Source organism: Musca autumnalis, unplaced genomic scaffold, assembly GCF_047663935.1.
Source record: "Musca autumnalis isolate F117 unplaced genomic scaffold, ASM4766393v1 scaffold_2, whole genome shotgun sequence".
Classification (NCBI taxonomy): domain Eukaryota; kingdom Metazoa; phylum Arthropoda; class Insecta; order Diptera; family Muscidae; genus Musca; species Musca autumnalis.
The window spans coordinates 79,083,314-79,102,721 of NW_027411755.1; the positions used below are offsets into that span (position 1 = coordinate 79,083,314).

A 19,408-nucleotide genomic window follows, 5' to 3' on the forward strand; every position below is an offset into this window, starting at 1 on the left:
AGACTCAGCGAAAATCAACCACTAAACGCCCTTTATCTGGCGAAAATGACTACGAAGTACGAAAAATGGAAGCAACTATAAGACAACAACAAGGCATTTTGCCTACTACTAAGGCCCCTACCAGTAAGGTATCTAATTTGACTGCCGAGGTAGCCGATAACCTCGGTATGGCGAAGGATGAGATGGAAGTCGCACCACCGGCGAACGAGATGAAGGAAAAGGAAGCTTCTGGACGCAACATGCCCAAATTGATATATGTGCTGAAAGAAAACAACACTTCTAAAAGTCAACCAACAACCCAGATGGATACTATGGCGTTAAATGCTGATCAATCAACATCACAGAAGATGGTCAAAAATAATGGAAATTCTGCTTCTGTTCCTAAACCACAAGCTACCCCAAAAAATTCAAATGGTAAAGCTATGCCTGCTATCAACGTCTACGAGGTGGGTGCCTGCGAGCTGTCTGCTGCTGTCTTTGAAAAAATTAAAGAAATCCTGTCCGATCGTGGGTATAAGTATCATACTCATACACCCAAGGAACTCCGACCGCATATGCTGGTTATCGAGAACCTTGGTGACGATCATCCTTTGTATATAATGTCCTTGAGAAACACTCGGGTTTAAAGATTGAAATTGTTGGCCTCACCAACACCTCCCCTAGGCTATGGAGACTGTAATGTCACAATCAGAAAGGACCGTGGTCGTGAAATCATATAATTCTTCCATTGTCAGCGTTTTGGTCATGCACCTAATTGTAATATGCCGTTCCGCTGCGTGCGTTGCCTTAAAAATCATGCACCCTATGTATGCCCTGTACCTCCAAAAGGCCAGCAACTTAGGATTGAATATAACTATCCTGTTTCTGGCGAGGTAGTTAGCAAAATCGCAAAGCCACCGGCTTGCACAGACTGTGGCAAAGTTGGCCATCCTGCCGGGGCACGGCACATCCAACCCAGCCCAAAGCCCCACATCCAACCGCACCCAAAGTCCCACATACAGCCCCATCCCAAATTCCTCATCCCCTACCAGGTTGGAAACGGTTCCCGTAGAAATACAAACCCTTCCCATGAGGTAGGTTTTGCCAATGCGAATAATATCGTTCAGTTTTTCGGAACGGACTTCAACGAAAAATACGAAAAAGCAAATAATGCATTCTTCAGGTATTGACGCCGCCATGTCTGCCTGGTTGCTATTTGTTGTTTGCAATGTCTGTTTTTAAAATAATATTTATCAATGTAAATTCATTAGTGTCTCAAACCAAGAGACACTACCTAAAATTACTAGTTGATGAGAGCGGACCTGATCTTCTGCCTATAGCGGAACATAGGCTGAACTCTGACATGAGCTTGAGTTTGGATGGATATAGGATATTCATCCAATATAGGGAAACGGGGAGTCGCGGCGGTGGTACAGCCATTGCTATTAGATAAGATATACGGTGTGAACAAATACCTTTATCTTCGGGGCTAATAGAGTCGTGTGCGGTGAGGTTGTGGAGATAATGGCTCTTCTTCTCGTCTCTCTATACCTTCGCCCACAGGAAACATTGCAGGTCCAGAATATTAATCCGATCTTGAGTCTGTGCGATTATGGGGGAGTTCTCATAGGAGCTGATCTAAATGCGAAACAACCGGCGTAGGGAGGTACCACGCGAAACACTAATGGAGGTGTTCTGAACGGACTGCTACAGAATTGTCCCGATTTTGTCGCGGTTCGTTCGGACAATACTACTAGGCCAAATGACAACTCTGGGCCTTACCTCGATCTATTTCTCCCACACCAGGACTCCCTCTGGTTGGCGACGGAGATACTTCTACAGCGTTTGATTTTGAGTCCGATCACAGTTCGGTCCAAATTCAAACGTGGATACATACCTCAATTGTGATCGAATGAACATTCGATACTTTAAGCGTTAAATTAAAAACGTCTAGACGTATGTGCATTGCCAATATATCGAAATGTTGCTGTTTTAGAAGTGGACAGATGTGTTGATGTTATGTCGGAAGTTTTCCAACAGACCATTGACGCTTCTGGTCCAAAACAGGGAATAAGAGATCAGACTCTTGGCGAACTGCCACCAAGAATCTTAAGATTTATTCGAGAGCGCAGCAGACTATGTCGGACACTCAGCAGGTCTGGTAATCCAGATAGATATCCTGCCCTTGCTGCGGATATACGAAATCTGGACCAGATAATTGATGACTCTATCCGCATCTTCGAAAGAGATAGGCTAAAAAGTAACCTTAGCAGGGTTGATGGGAAAACTTTTGTCAAGTCAGATTACCGTTTCTGGGGAAGTATTCTTACTGAGGATAGCCATAAGGCCGAAGAAATTGCGGATTATGGGCAGGGTAGATTGTTTTCTGATGGTCGAGGTCCGATTAATCGGGTCCCTGGCGAGTTTGATTCTTTCCGCAGCACTATTGAAACGGTGGAGGGGATCAACGATCGTTCCCCTATGGCTACGTTTTCCAACGGAGCTGTCGTGGATGATGTCTCGCGCTGGAAAAAGGGTGGATTCCTGCGTAGCAATGATGTGGCCTGGGCAGTAGCTCGGAGGCCAGCTCGCAATTCGTCAGGGCTCGATAGGATACCTGACGTGGCACTCAAAAAGGCAGGCGATGTATTGTTTGGCTTTTCAACAATACTATTTAACCACTGCCTCAATCTGGGCTACTTTCCCAAAGGCAGTGCTGGTCCCTATATACAAAAGGGGTTGCCCTCCGGACCAATGGAGCAGCTACATGCCTATTTCCCCGTTATCTACCTTTGGGAAATTATTTAAATCCTTCATTCTGGATAGGATCCGTAAAATCGTGGAGGATAAAAGGATGTTGAGATAACCAATTTGGTTTCAGGGCTGGTCTTTCAACGGTTCATGCGCTAACAGCCTTTTCACACTTTTGTTGTATCGGGTCTCAACAGTAGACGTGGAACTATTGCTGTAGGCCTAGATTTCTCTAAAGCCTTCGACACTGTCTGGCACCGGCGACTGCTCGACAAACTGCAACAGTTTGGGTTTGATTTCCAAACGCGCATTTTCCTAGCAGGCAGGAGCTTTAGAGTTAAAATTGGCCAGCCACTATCCAGTCGTAGACCCATTTTGACTGGTGTGCTCCTGGGTTTCCTCTTGGCCCGATGCCATTTCCTCAACAGGAGTGGTTGGCATTGTCGTATGCTGATGATGTACTTGTCTCGATGTTGGCCCCAGAGTACGAACAATTGAGGCAGAATTAAATGATTATCTCGCCATCCTCGACAGGTATTTTACCTTGTGGGGACTTAGGCTCAATGGCGATAAATGTAACGTAATATTGACTAAGGGGAAGAATTAATATATATTCCCTAATTTTTGGTACTACATACCAATTATACAAATTAAAAGTTATGACGCCAAACTTTCTCGCAAGGCTTTATGCCCCGTTGTTGAGCGTTTAACGTGCTCATTAGTGATGCAGGGTAGCAACAAGGGTAAGAAGCTTCTGCATTAGGAAGCATTCATTTAATTCATTCACTTATTGACTGTTGATACCCCATTGCAGATCCACATCGACCGGTTTGAAATTCCACACGTATCGGTCGTGCGGTTACTGTCCGTCCACTTACTCCTCTCCACCATGTCAAACGAGCTATCCGATTTTTGTGACCTGTCGCCCGTTGAATTTTCGTCAGAAACATTAAGATCATCACAGAAAATCCGTGTATTGGAACGTCAAGTCAACAAATCCAACAGATAAATTCTTCGTTTTTCCCCGATCCCCGGATTTGAATCCTATAGATAATTTATGGAGTATTTTGGAGACAAATATAAAAATCGTGACATCTAAAGTATAGGAACCCTGAAATATGCCTTGCAAGAAGAATGGGGAAAATTCCGATATCTTGCCAAAAAGGCTAACAGCAGTAAAGGATAACAAAGGATGTCATGCCAAGGGCTGAAACCCTAATAAATCCTTTTTGTTTCATGCAACTTTTAGAGTGCATACTTTTCACTGTGAGGTAGAAATCGATGTTGTTTAACCATTTTTAGTTTTTATCTAAATTTACCTGAATTTCTTTAATTTTATTTTATTATATTTAAGACACTAATGTAAAAATATAAAAAGGAATGAAATTGCTATCATTCCTTTCTAATTCTTAGCAATCGCAGTTTTAATGAAAGACACAGAAGTGGATACTTTTCACTGTGATTCACTGTATATACATAATTTTTTTATTTTATCTTTCATAATTAATTTATTTCGAGAAGTGCTCTCATTTGTTAGCGATGGGATATACATATTTTATCGTTGTTCGGAGAGTAGTTCTACCCGAACAACTTAGAAAAATCGTCGTTCGTTCACAAAATTTTGTATGGGGAAATACAGTTAGTCAACTATACTATTGCAAAACCAAAATTATTACAAAATTTTAAATAAAACATCATGTTATTGGTATAAATAAATATCATTATTATTATTTTTGTTAATAATACAATTCTTACACATGTTTATTAATATAATAAAAAGTAGCTAAATTTCACTAAACATTTTCTTAAACTTAACAAAAATGAGTACAACTCATTATTTGCACTGTCAACTAAAGAATTGCAAAATTCACAACTTTTCAGTTTTTCACGGTATTTTTCGAAAAGTTGGTTTTAATATTTCCTATGCCCACATTTGGCATCAAAAACAGCTTGTAAACGTATCTGAATTTAATAAATAATTTTCGGAATGTCATATTCCAATGGTATTTTTATCCATTCTTCTTTATTTTATTTAGTCCCCCAGGTTAGTGGGCGACCTATTCCCGACTTTTTTCTTCAGGTGTACCCATGAATTGTCGATGTTGGGTTAATATTTAGGCTTTGGACTGGGGTGTCAATGACTTTGGTGTAGTTGTATAACAACCAAGTCCTACATAAATACGATTTATGCGTAGGGTCGTTGTCTTGGTAGTATTCATATTGCATTTTTTTTTTGCATTTTCAGGGTCAACAGGTCCAAATTTCTTGACGTTTTTTGGATAAATAATGTTTAAACCACGTAAATAAACGTAGCCTGTCATTGTTTCCTTCAAAATCTGGATGTCACCAACGTCACTGCTTGGTATACAACCCAATACCATAATAGACAGTTTTCCGAACTTTGCGGTATGTATTAAATTCTTGTTTTCCATGGCTATAAAGGGGTTTCGCAGTACTTTTTGAGGCCCATCGTGATAGTACAACATAATTTTAGTCTTATCAGAAAATATAACGTCATCCCAATACTTAAGATGGCATGAAAAGTTGCCTGTAACAAGTCTGAATAGTTTCTATATGTCGTGCTAGGAGGGCAATATTTTTTACCTAGTCACTCATGATCAAGACTTGTTGTTATGTAGCACTTCTCCGACTTTTCCATGTAAAACACTTACTCCAAATTCTATTTTGATTAGAAAAAGCAATTATCTGGTGCTGATTTGGGGTCTTTCGTCAATTTCTTTAATCAGTCTCCTGCCAATTCGTGGATTTACTACTTTTGGCCTACAATGTGACGTCTTTAGTTTGAACCTGCCTTCTCTTTCCGTGCGGTATATGATGTTGCATATAGTTATCAGCTTATGAGAGGTGATTTTAGCGATTTCTCTGGCGGATTAAAAATTCAACGTTTGCAATAATATAGTTGACTAACTGTATAGTAATTTATTCGTAGTTATGGGTCGAACAACGAATAGAGAACGAACGACATACCGTGGAAACGGCACATTAGTCTGTTATGTAAATTGTGTTTACATATGACATTGTTGGCCTTACCAGTTGCTTGCAGATTACAAGCTTAACATTTTCAGTAAGAACTCTTTTTCCAATCATATTTCGCAGTTTTCCACAAACTGCATTTCCTTTCTGGAGAACATAGTCAACATGCCTTGTAAACTGCATGTCAGACTGAAGTACTGCTCCAAGGTATTTTAATACGTCAGTATTGGGAATGACTTTTTTATCTATTTTTATAGCTGGTACATGTTTCCGCACATTTATGTACACCGAGCCTTTTTACCCCTGAAAATTATAGACCAATATTTATCTATATTTAAATTTATTTGTCAGTCATGGAAATAATCTGTAAACTGTTGCAGTTATTTCGTAATTTTTTTCTCAGCTGTTTTTGCTTTATTATGTGAAGCAGCTATTATTATATCATCTGCAAAAATTTACAAAAACTTCTACACCCGATGGTTTAGGTATATCAGCCAGATATAAATTGTATAGAACTGGCCCTAATTCTGATTCTTGTGGGACCTCTGCTGTTAAAGTTTTTATTACTGAAGTAGCGCCTTCTAAGGATACATACATAAAAGTTCCTACCATTTAAATAATCTTTTATAAAGAAAACCTTCCTGCCAAACGGTATCGAAAGCTTTTGAAAAGTCTAGGCTTACAGCAATTGTTGCTTCTCTTTTATTAAAGCCAGACTGTATCTGGTTTGTGAGCGAAATAAGCGTATTCGTTGATGTTTGCTTCCTAAACCCATATTGGACATTTTTTAGGATATTATTACTTTCAATGCGATAACTTATGTGTTCTAGGATAATTATTTTAAATAGCTTTCCAAAAAACGAACTGCGGAGAGAGATTCGTCTATAATTGTAGGGGTTTGTTGAGTTTTTCCCTGGCTTAAGAATTGCTATTTTTTTAACTTTTCCATTTTTTGGGGATATATTTAAGCAATGGTTAAACATAAGTGCTAGATATTCCCACGTGGCGTAATTTGATCTTTTTAAGATATAGTTTGGCATGCCGTCATCCCCAGAAATCTTTTTGTTTTTAGTCTGCGAACTATTGACCCTTCTTGATGGGGCGTAATTAGTTTTAGACTTCTATTTCTGGGTTTTGCCTGCTATCGTCTGCAAAAATCCGCTATCAAATTCTTCTAGAGGCTGGTTATTTGGCACAGCTGTTGGTGTTGCTCTTAATATTTTAGCTGATCTAACAATATTCTGTGCATTAGAAATTGTTTTGCTAAAAGATTAGCTTTATCGATTTTATCGAAAATAAATGAAAAATCATTATAAATGATCTTCGCCCTAAAAGGCAAAATTTCAAAAAAGAAAGTTTTTCTTTGGAACACATTTCTTAATATTTCTATCCATTGCATTTGTTAAAGCTGTAGTTAATGCCTCAATTGAATCATCGTTTTAAGCGGGTGTTACAATCTGACCCTGTTGAACTGATTAATTTTCAAACTCTTGAAATCATATCATTTCAACTAGTATCTCACTAGGAGTATTTGAATCGATCTTGTTTAAGAATATTTCTAATATTACAGCCTTATGATCAGAGTCTATTGTGTCTAAACCTAATACCGAACGTCTGTTGTCATTTAATTGTATACAACTTGTTGTCATAAAAAAGTCTATAAATGACTCAGAATGTGGTGTTAGCCGGATTTTGAGTTTTATATATGTAGATATTATAAGTTCTAACTAGACAATCATTTGAAATTCTAACATTTGGGTTGCTTTGAGAGCCTCCCCAGTTTGAATGCTTAGTGTTTAGATCCATTCCTATTATAGTCGTTTAATTTATCTAGGGTTGCTTTTAAAAGCATTTCTTTTGGGTTCAAATAAAGAGTTACCAAGATTATTTTTTCACCACCGATTTTATAAAGTTTCACTAATGTGGATTCAATGTTATATAGAGTTGCATCAATGCGTTCGGTTTTATATTTGTCATTGATTAATATAGCAGTACCTCCGCCTTCCTTAATTTTTCTATTCTGTCTAAACATTTTATAACCTTTAAATTCTACTTTGTGATATACTTTTAATTTATGTTCTGCTATCATAAAAATTTCTGGTTTCTGCTCTTTTGAAAATAATTTAAAATAATGCATTTTTTGATGTGAGATTAATTAGTTTGTGATAATGAAACGGTTTTCAAAAAATCCATGATTATATGTATATTAAAACATAACATTAGGCCGAACAAGGCCTTCTTTTTCTCTGCATCTGATGGAGTTTGCTTATAAGTTACCGCAAATTAACCTATTTTATTCACATAAGATAAAAAGTCTTTCAAAATTGCTTATAGCCTCTTGGGCTAAGGCTGAAGTGTTAGAAGGAGTTTTTGCACTAACTGCACTTGTTGCCGCATTAGAGTTCGACACACCATTTACTACTTTTTGGCTGTTAAGTAGTAGTAAGTTCTCTAAAAATTTGGTCTTTAGAAGGTATGGGACAACTATGCGGAACGTGCCATTCGCCACACCTCACACGCCTGTAGGGTAATTTACAGTTCACTGCTATATGGTCAAATCTTTGGCAGTTTCTGAACTGCACTATGCCTTTCTTTTTGTATTTCATTATTTTAACGCTATAAGTTAATAAATAACGAAGCCTGGGAAACGACTTTGTGTCTGAATCATTGTAGAATTGTATTAACCATCTGTCTTCTTTTAATTTAATAGTGCATATTACTTTCACTTGAAGATTTGTTTCTTTTATAAACTGATCTACGTCTTCCTTATCATAGGTTTCGGAAAGATCTTTAATTATTAATGTGTTAGGTTTCAAATGTTTGGGGATATACAGTGACACAGAAAAGTATACATACACCCTACAAAAATGCAGTTTAGGCTAAATCGTTGGGTTTTTTACAGCAACAATTGCACTGTGTGGCTCCTCGGTGACAAAATAACCATAATTACACAAATTTATTTTAATCTAATGCGTATATTTAATACGATTAAAGAAATTAAATTTTCACAACACAGAAAATTATACGTACACCCCAAGGAAATACGAGTATTATCGTAAAATTTATTGAATTAGTAACATAATTTATAAATTTTTTAGTATAGTTATTTTGCACCAAGAAGCCACACAGTGCAGTTGTTGCTGTGAAAAACCCAACGATTTAGCCTAAACTGCATTTTTGTGGGGTGTATGTATACATTTCTGTGTGACTGTATGTATAAATAGAAATGCTTTGTTCTTCTAAGTATTTTCTTACAGGCTCACAATCTTCATTTTTAGTTAATTGTAAGTCCCAATTTACATTGGGCGAGTTTACTTGCGGCAATTGTCATTTTGTAGGAGAGAAAGGTGAGGCATATGGTAACCCTTTGCCTCTCAGTACCCTCTCTCACCTACAAACTGACAATTGCCGCAAGTAAACTCGCCTAATGTAAATTGGGACTAAGTGTATAAGGTTTTTGTTAATTCTGTGAGTATTAAACAAACGATTTTTAAGAAATTGTTGGTTGATGTTGTAGTGAGAACTTTCTAACATTGACATTATATACGTTAATACTAGTGGGCTGGCCTTACCTTTAGTATTTGATATGTTACTGTTGTTTATAAGTTCTGCCTTATTGTCTCCACTGCCTGCGTTGCTATTCTTTCATCAATTTCATCCATCCTAAGGTCGTCGGGTGCCTCATCTGTCCAATCTTTATGAAAGTTTATATTGTTTGTATTTTGAATTGCACTAATATTTACATTATTATTAGTTGTTGCCCTTTCTTTGGGTATATTACCATCAATTTTAATGTTTCCTTTGGCAATTGTGCCACGTAGTTGATTTATCGTCTCTTCAACTTTTTTAATTCGTTGTTTATATAATATGCTCTCGTTAAGCACTGATTCGTATTTATATATACATTTTTTTAATCTTCTTCTTCAGATTTAATTTCTTCACCTTTGGTTTTCAACGGTTTATTTGACATATTTCTTCTAATTTCGACGGAAACAATGCCGCCACAAGTTTTTCAGAATCATTATTTGCACTATTTATTGTAGCATTGTTTACATTTTGGTGAGAAATCTTAAGTTCTTTTAACGCTTGATTGTCATCGGCGTTAACGCCGTGGCCAGAGATTTTAGCGTCTTTGCACTTAGGCTACTCTTCTTCTTCTTTAATTAAATTTGAAACAATAGGTGTGTTCGTTTACTCAACAATTTGTACAAGTTCAGTAACATCTTGTAATCGGCCAAGGTCTTTTGCATTGTACTGTAGAGTAAACGAACAACATCCAGTAACGATTTGCACAAATTTTGAGTAAACGAACACACATAATTTTATCACCCAAAGAAGAGTATGTTTCACTGCACCTTCACTTTTTACCACGTAGCACTTTTACTTTTAACTTTCATCCGTAGTAAATGTTTACTTGACGAGATCAAAATGGGTCAATCAATTTAGAAAAATAATTTTATGCTAAATACACCTAATAATTAATGTTAGACGTGAGTCATATAAAACTGTTTAAGGATATGAATCTAAATCAAATTGAATTGATAATTTTTTCTTGTCTCCAGCAACCAAGAAACAAAACTTTATCTCTGATGAGAATAAACACATGATCACTTCGATATTTTAATTTTTAAAAACCACTACTCACTTTCATTTTAGTTCTTCGCTTCTCGAGAGCACAAGTGAGTGTTTTTTGTGCTTTTATGTGTTCTAATTGATCAAAATAAAAAATTATTTATTATTTGGAAAATTAAAAAAAAAAATAGTTATTTTAACAAATTAAAAAATTTAAATTTTTATTTACACAATTATTAATTACTCTATCGTTCTTCGTAAAACTCATATATTTATTTTATTTATTTAAACATTTTCATTTGTGTGAAAAATTCAAGCAGCGTCTCTATTCCATGGTCTTTACGAGCAATTCATGAAAATGGCGAGGCCACATGAGATCACGATTATTAAAGCCCCGGTCCACACTAAGAGTAATTTCACTGCATTTTGACATGAAAGTAAACGAAAAGGTGAAATAAAACGGACTGCTTGTTTCACACGAATATTGCAACAAAGCAAAATTGACGAACACATAAAACCGTTAGTTTCATGAAATTATGTGTTTTTCCAAAAAACGCTAAATTTCATGTCAAAATTTCAGAGAAATGACTCTTAGTGTGGACCGGGACTTAGATAATCGTGAAATGTTCCACATACCCCGGAGCTGGCATCACTCCGACCACAATTTTCGAACTTCGCGAAATAAACCTAAAAAATTAACACACTTAGCGCCAAGAATTTTTTGCGAGAAAACTTAAAATATTATATAAACATGATATTTTCGAGACTTTTTAAGCATTTTTTAATAAATAACTTTTTTCTCTAAAACGTATAGGCTTCTTTTTAAAGTCCCGAGAACTTAGAAGGGTAATATACATAGGTGTATTCTTCCAATGCCAATCCCTTGGTTTTTGATTGAGAAAATACTCTTACTATACTCCTAATAAATCCCTGCCTTTATATGAATGTAACATTTATGATTAAATTTTTATCGCATATTTAAATTTTTCATCAAAAGTCGAAAATTATAAAAAAAAATCTTTTGAATTGATTGCGTTTTAGACCAATTGCGAATTGGAATGACAGATAACAGAAAATACTATAATAAAATGCAAAAAAAAAAAAAAACACAAGAATGTACGTAAATTTTTTTGGTGTTTAGGGATACGCAGTGGAATGCAATAATCGGTTTTTCGATTATACGGTTTTCGTGAAAAACTTAAAACTCGATTTTCGGTTAGTCGATTATTTGAGAATGTACTAAAGTCGACTTTCGATTATTCCTTAACCGCAGAAAACCGATTATAATCGAATATAATCGACCATTTCCATTGATGCGATCCGTGATGTATATGTATAAAAAAGTACCGTCCATTACGCGGTTTTAGCACACCCAATAGTCAACTACAACTAATAGTCGTCAACGGTTAATAGTCGACTACGAATAATAATAGACTACGACTAACGGTCGACTACGAATAAAAGTTGACTCCGTCTTTCGAAAGTCGATTAAGAATAATCGATTATCCGGTTTTTCGCACAGTCAATAGTCGACTACGACTTTCAGAAATTTTGCGGCTAATAATCGATTAACGGAATCGATTTTACGTATCCCTAGTGGCGTTTAAACGACCAGTGGCTTTAAGTGGGTTAAAAACGTCACACGAGCTGCAAAGAACGTCTAGCTAAACAAACAATGCGAAGAAATTAAAAGGCTTCACCGCAAAATTCATCCGCATCAACTAATAGACGACAACAATTATATGAAAACGACCTTCTCTGATAACGACAGACCAGAAAATAATACTACTGCCGAATCAGAATCATGACAGGAAATCCTATTTTAAATCGGCAATTCAATCAATGAAAGATAAAAAGACCGCAGGGCCTGAAGATAACAGCATTCAATTACTGTTGAAACTATTGAATCATATCAAACAGGACAATACCCCAACGACTGGCTAAGCACACGTTTATAGCTATACAAAAAAAAAGAAATATTTCCGGTGATTACTGACTTATTAGTCCAATGTGCCATCCCCAAAAATATTACGCAAAAGAATTTACCCTAAGTGTGAGGCAAATATGGGGAAACACAATTTACATATTTTCTTAAGTCTAGTTTGATTACATATGTAATTTATTTCTAACGTAGTTTCCTACTTATCTAGAACTATAACATTTAAAAAATTATTTGAACTTTGTCTTAGGCCAGCGCTTTCGTTTTTGTATTTATTGTATTGAATTTTTTTTATTTATTTCTTGTGAAAAGGAGTAAAACACAAGTTGTACAATTATTTAAATTAATAGACACTAACAAAAGAAACAAAATAAAATAAAAATAAACTATTTACAAAATAAAATCAACTATTTACAATTGGTAATTTGTCTATGTTTATTGATCTGTCCTATAAACTAAATTATCTGTGTTATAGGATTTGTATCTTCTGTGGTAGAAAATCAAATCGCTTGCTGAATTATATAGTGATCCATCATTGGAAAGGTTAAGTAAGCTCATAGCAGGAAGGTAGCCTTTCCTTTCTTTTATCATATTTACAGTCAACCAAAAAAGTCTACATACACCCTATAAATCTCGGGTTTTAAGTGTAAGGAAGCATTTTTATGAAAATCAATGTACATAGTTCTATTTCATATCCTTAATAAACAATATTAGATACAACAAAAATATATTCCATAATAAGAATAACGGTAAATTCTATAAAAACTAAAAAATTAATAGGGAAAAAGTGTACATACACCCAATGAAATATGGATATTACCGTAAAATTTATGGAATAAACAATACAAATTTCACATTTTCTTGCTTTAGCGAATGCCTCTGGTTGTTCATGATATCTTTTAGGCAAAATAGGAACATATTTGTGGATTAATTGCCGTTATTTAAGGTCAGACTTCGCGTATAGCTCGTAAAAGCGGACCCTTGCAGATTTCTTTGAGTTTTTCAGTCTGGTAGTTTATGAAACCCCAGAAAATACAGTGGGACTAATAATGCGATCTTAGAGCGCTTTGAAGTTGTTCTTGTGGATAATATATGCTCCTGAGCTTCGCTAAATATACAAATTCCTGAGATTTCTCATAAATTTTATAGTTTTCACAGCATTCCAAGGGAAAATTACATGCAGAAGTCTTGGAATTACCTTGTAATAAGGTCTGATATAATTTTTGGACCTTAACTCAATCAGAAATGTACAATATTTTTTTACAAACCCGCTCCTAAAGCTTCCAAAGCATCAAAATAAAACCACCACCAAAGAAAGCATGAAATTTGTATGAAATTTACACTGTTAATTACTACGCTCTCGTATTATGATCGTTAGGGTCACTTAAAGCGCTATAAATATTGGATACTTTCACATTGCTGATTTAGTGGATGCTCGTAGATCGTACCAGAACTTATTACAAGGTAATTCCAAGGCTTCTGCATGTAATTTTCCCCTTGGAATGCTGTGAAAGCTATAAAATTTATGATAAAACTCAGGAATTCGTATATTAAGCGAAGCTCAGGAGCATATATTATCCCCAAGAACAACTTCAAGGCGCTCTAGGATCTCAAAATTATTAGTCCCACTGTATTTTCTGGGGTTTCATAAACTACCAGACTGAAAAACTCAAAGAAATCTACAAGGGTCCGCTTTAACAAGCTATACGCCAAATCTGACCTGAAATAACGGCAATAGTCCACAAATGTTTTCCTATTTTGCCTAAAAGATATCATGAACAACCAGAGGCATTCGCTAAAGCAAGAAAATGTACAATTTGTATTGCTTAATTCTTAAATTTTACGGTAATATCCATATTTCATTGGGTGTATGTACACTTTTTCGCTATTATTTTTTTAGTTTTTATAGAATTTACCGTTATTCGTATTATGGAATATATTTTTGTTGTATCTAATATTGTTTATTAAGGATATGAAATAGAACTATGTACTTTGATTTTCATAAAAATGCTTCCTTACCCTTAAAACCCGAGATTTATAGGGTTTATGTAGACTGTTTTGGTTGACTGTACTTCTTCTAGATTCATTTTTAGATTTCTTACTATTGGGTTGGAATGGTTAATACACTTTGTAAGACAATTGATGGCTACTTTAACAGCAAGTTTGTCAAAACGTTCTATTTTGCTTTCATTATATATTTTTTTATTGATGGACTTTTATAATACCCCTGCTCGGTCGACCCCAACTTAAGTCCAAGGCAATGTGGTAACATTTTACGCTCTAAAATTCTGATGAGTTCCATTTGATGCGAAGACATAAATGACCATACAGGGAATGCAAATTCCATTGTTGGTCGAACAATTTGTTTATATATTGCTAATTTCACGTTTTTACTTAGTCCAATACTTCTACCTAGTAGCCATTGGTAATAATGATAGGCTGAACGCCCTTTTTATTACGTAGTATACATGACGTATAAAACTCATGTCTTGTTCGAAGGTAACAATAAGATATCTTAATGTTTCGGCATTATTTTTTGATTTCGTATGTTTATACATGGAATGTGTTTTTGCATTTTTATATAAATTTATGCCTTTTCCTTTAAAAATTATCGCCATACATTTTTCAATATTTAGACAGAGTCTCCACTTTGCAAAGTATTCTTTTAATTTTGCTAAATATTGGCATATCTGATTGTTTGCTATCTGAAGTTGTGAGTTAGTGTCATCAATTGTGACGTCGAATTTTCTACCTTGCAAATAACCTTTTGTTATATTTGTAATTGATTAAATTTGTTTTTCAAGTATTCCCTCTATACTAACCGTGTCGAATGCTTTTTTAAAATCTAGACTGACGGAAATTGTCGCACATCTTTTATTGAATCCATTGCTTATTTTATTATTCAACGTAAGCAAAGCATGCGTAGTTGAATGTTGTATTTTAAATCCAAAATGGTTGTGTTTGAGCAGTTCACTGTCATCAAAATGATCATTTATTCTGGAAAGAATAATTATTTCGAAAAGTTTTCCTAAGCATGATAGCATGGATATCGGTCTATAGCTAGTGGGATCGGTGGTATAATCATTGAAGTTTTCCATTTTGTTTGAAAATAGCCTATGTTTAGGCAATGATTAAAAATTATAGCTAGAAAATACCATGCGCTATGGTCTAATTTTCGAAGCACAAAATTGGGTATTTTGTCTTCCCCGCAAGATTTTTTGTTGTTCATGGCTTTCAGATTTCTCCGCTTGTTGTGAGACGAATGGGCAAAGTTATCGTCAGACCTAAGCTGTTGCCATTCGCTAGTACGTCTGTACAAAATTGTACCATATGATGATGTAATTCATCAATTACGGCGTGTTGACAATTTGCGGTGTTATGGGATGTTGAGTGTTGGCGAAGGTTTTTGGCATGACGTTACCTTTTTCGCTATCAATGATAACTCAATTACTGCTATCCACAATATAACTAATATTACTTTTAGATAGTTTGCCATTTATACTTTTAACTTTTCGGAACATGTCATTTCCAGGTTTTATTTTTTGAAATTCTTTAAGTAGTCTTGTTCCTCAAAAACAGATATTCTTTTGAAGTTGATATTTATTTAATTACATTTCATTCATTACAACAATATACATAATAGCTAAAGTAAAATAACCATACAGTAAATAGATTTTCTCTTGAATATTATTCTTTACGAAATCAACAAAACTAGCGCTGAATGTTTTTATGTCAGCAATCAATCATTAAATAATATGGATGTTTAACAATCTTTCATTCAATTCATTTAATACAAAATCATATGTTTGGGAATTTTAAAGTCCAAAAGGATTTCTAACATACTAAAAATTACATAGCTTATAAACTAAACTTACATGCTAAATATATACAATATATACAAAAAAGAATGTTACTGATCAGTGTTATACACTGGACCAGTCCCCCAGTCAAAACTTTGGTACCTCCTATGGTAGTACATTAGTTGGTCATTGTCAAACAAGAGTCCCTCATCGCGTAGCTTTAGATAAGCTGCAGGAGGCATATGCCTCCTGGCGAGAAGGACTTCTATGTCCTCGTCTATATTTTCAATCAAAGAATTTTCGACGTATTCAGATTTCTCAAGGAACTTCTAGACTCCTTTTATCATGAACCCGTCTATTCTGTCGAAGTTTTTAGAGCCATAAAAGCACTATTGGATGGTTGTACAACACCGGCCCGAGGAGAGACCCTTAAGGAAGTCCCGCACAGACCCGGTGCTGCACTGACATCTTTTCCTCTACGCGAACGCTAAAGACTCTGCCTTCCAGGAAGCTTGCCACCAATCATGGTAGAACAAGAAAAGGTAGCAGCAATACCCAGCTGACTGAACTGGGTTGTAGTGTTAGTGTCAAATTACATTCGACATTTTATGTATTTATTTCTATGTTCGATGTATATTAGGGATATATATTTTTCAAGAACAAATTTATTCATCAGAAAAAAAAAACTATTTCCCATAAAGACGGCTTCATATCATGCCGCACACTAAAACACCGCTTATAGAGCCGGTACAATATTTGTTAATATGTGTGGTATTTTGTTAAACTTGAAAAGAATAAAGCCCTAATAAACATGTGCTTTTTTGTTTTCAAAAGCAAATGATTGAAACATCTTCTCTTTTTTCAATGAATTACCAGCGACCCGAAACATTTTTGCAAGTATTCTACTTTCCGCGAGAAATTATGCATTTAGTGGAATGATATGGAAACATTCAAATTGAAAATCTAACGAGTTTTCATTCATGTTTTCCAAAATATTCAATCAAATGTGAAAAATTATTAGTTTTTTAAATTCCAATAATTTATAGACATTTCCATGGTTCAATTATTAGAAGGTTGGTCAGGTTCATGAAATTATAAAAAAACAACTCTAATGCCGGTTTGCTTATAACTTCAAATGAGTAATAACAAAAGCAACAAGTTATTTTATTTGAAATATTTATTGTCATGGTTTGTTTTGTTTACATTCAATTGGAAATATTAATTGTTTTTTTATCATTTTTTAAAACGCATTCATCTTTTTCTATAAAACGCTTTTTTATACACTTTTGTCGCAAATCACGAGATAAATTAGCCTACAACAATGGTTTTTGATAAGCTTAATTTGTCTCCAAGCCTGCCCAAAAATTAGGATATAAACATGTTGTTTTTTGGTTGACCAGTCAACTAATTGGAGTGCATCGGAACATTTCCTTTACATGCACGTTGAAGTCTTGGTAAAACTTCGTCAATAACGTTGAAGTATGATTTGTTTCCAAACACCAAAATGTAAGAAACACTGGAATCTCAAAATGCTACTGAAGAAAGGAACTTGATGATGGTAACTAACAGCGGAAACAAGCCAAATAGGGGATGTTGTGAATATACAACGAAACTATATCAACTTGTGATAAATTTCCTTGGAAAAGTGAAACTTCCTCAGGTTGTACTTGATATGCAAATTTTTATTGATATGAATTGTTTCTCATACACATCTGTTGAAGAAAACTTAGAAATTTGCATAAACTAAATAATATGAATTATTTTTTATTTTATAATATGAATTAAAAACTAACAATGTATAGAATATGTTACATAAGTTAATAATTATAGAAACAATTTAATACAAGTATTAGATAACCAGCTAACTAGAGTTGCATTTTCATTAATTTCTTTCGATTAGACATTCTTTGTTTAGACTTTTCTATTTTTATGCCTTCATTAAGATTTCTTATGCGAAAATATATGCGACATTTGAAGAAAAACTTTTTTATGTTATCTGATAGATCTATATTTGCGCTCATTTTGCACATTCTATCGTGCAATTGCACATTGTGGTCAATACCATTTCCGTTTACATAGTAAAAAATTTCTTCAAGTTCTTTTATTTTCAGAAGAAACTGCTTCGACGGTTTTTTTAAGAACCCTTTTTAAATTTGGTCGATCCATGTCATGGTATTTTCATGGCTCAGGTACTGGTTAAGATGTAGTTCACGAATAATGTAACCCGCAAAATACTCAATAGCGTCGTCTTTAAGTCTTCCTACGTCTTTCAAATTGGCTGTCGGGAGGAAATAAACTTCTTCTTTTTCATATTGATCAGTACCCAAGATGTCACTGCATTCAATTTGTATTTCTTCAAAATGACAGTTTTGCATTTCTTTCTCATCATTCACTTGAAAATTATTCGACATTTGATCTGATCCAAGCCAAGGTGTGGAATCTTTGCACACATTACCAGTACCATCAAGAATTTCAGTGTTTCTAGCTAAATGATATATCACAAAGCGGTACAATATTTAAAAATTTAACATTAATACAAACCAAGAATATATTTTCGTATTCTATACATAAATTCTTTTGGAGATGGGTGGTCATTGAGGCCCCCTTTGCTTCGCATAGCCCCGAAAAAATGTTCCAATATGTCTTGGTTCAGCCGATTTGTTAGAACATACTTCATGTCATAATTTGTTTGAAGATATTCGTAAAGCATGAGAAGAGCCTTGTTTGTCATTAATATACCTTTCTGAAAAGGCAATAGACATTTCTTCCCCGGAATCATAGGCCGGCAAACGGCATCGGACATTTTTTTCAATACTTCGTTTTGTTGTTCGTAACGAATTCCATATGGCTCCTAGATGCAATTATTGTTGATTATTATTGTTACTAACATATCGCCCAGACGAAACCGCTGAAGCTAGAAATTTTGAGTGTGGGTTGTTTTGGTGTGTAGGGGTGAGATGAGGCTTCTACAATACATTTCAAAAGAAAAAACAACCTTAATATATGGAGTTGGAGGTTACAAAAACAAAAGATTTAAGCCACAAACACACACATTGTACGATGAAAAAAATACCCTAATTAAATGGGCACGTTGTGTTTATGTTTACATATACAAATGTAGTTTGTATTTGTAATCTGAAGGTCGTCGTTATATTGGAGAAAAATTAGGGCGTGTTTTCTTACTTTTGTTGTATATGCTTAAAACATACCTTTCCTGGGTAAGAGAATGTGCTTAAATTTGAATTGTGCACATCGAACCAGTTATTTACCAACTGTATAAATTCGGCTGTTATATAAGGTTTATATACTTCTAAGCCATGAGCATCACAACGGATAATAGCGTTAGACGTTGTATTAGAAAAAAGTTGTGTCG

At 34.8% G+C, this 19,408-nt stretch overlaps 1 protein-coding gene across 8 annotated transcripts in view; it reads right to left on the minus strand.

Annotated features, from left to right (window-relative positions):
* Positions 1-9,852, minus strand: part of LOC141394146 (uncharacterized) — a 143,159-nt gene extending 133,307 nt beyond the window's left edge. For 7 of the 8 annotated variants that reach the window (XR_012410263.1, XR_012410265.1, XR_012410264.1 and 4 more), the window contains exon 1: positions 9,297-9,852. The gene's annotated coding sequence lies outside the window, so the exon portion shown is untranslated. The remainder of the gene's footprint in view (positions 1-9,296) is intronic. The other variant, XM_073968084.1, reaches the window with a different exon arrangement.
* Between the last annotated feature and the right edge of the window lie 9,556 nt (positions 9,853-19,408).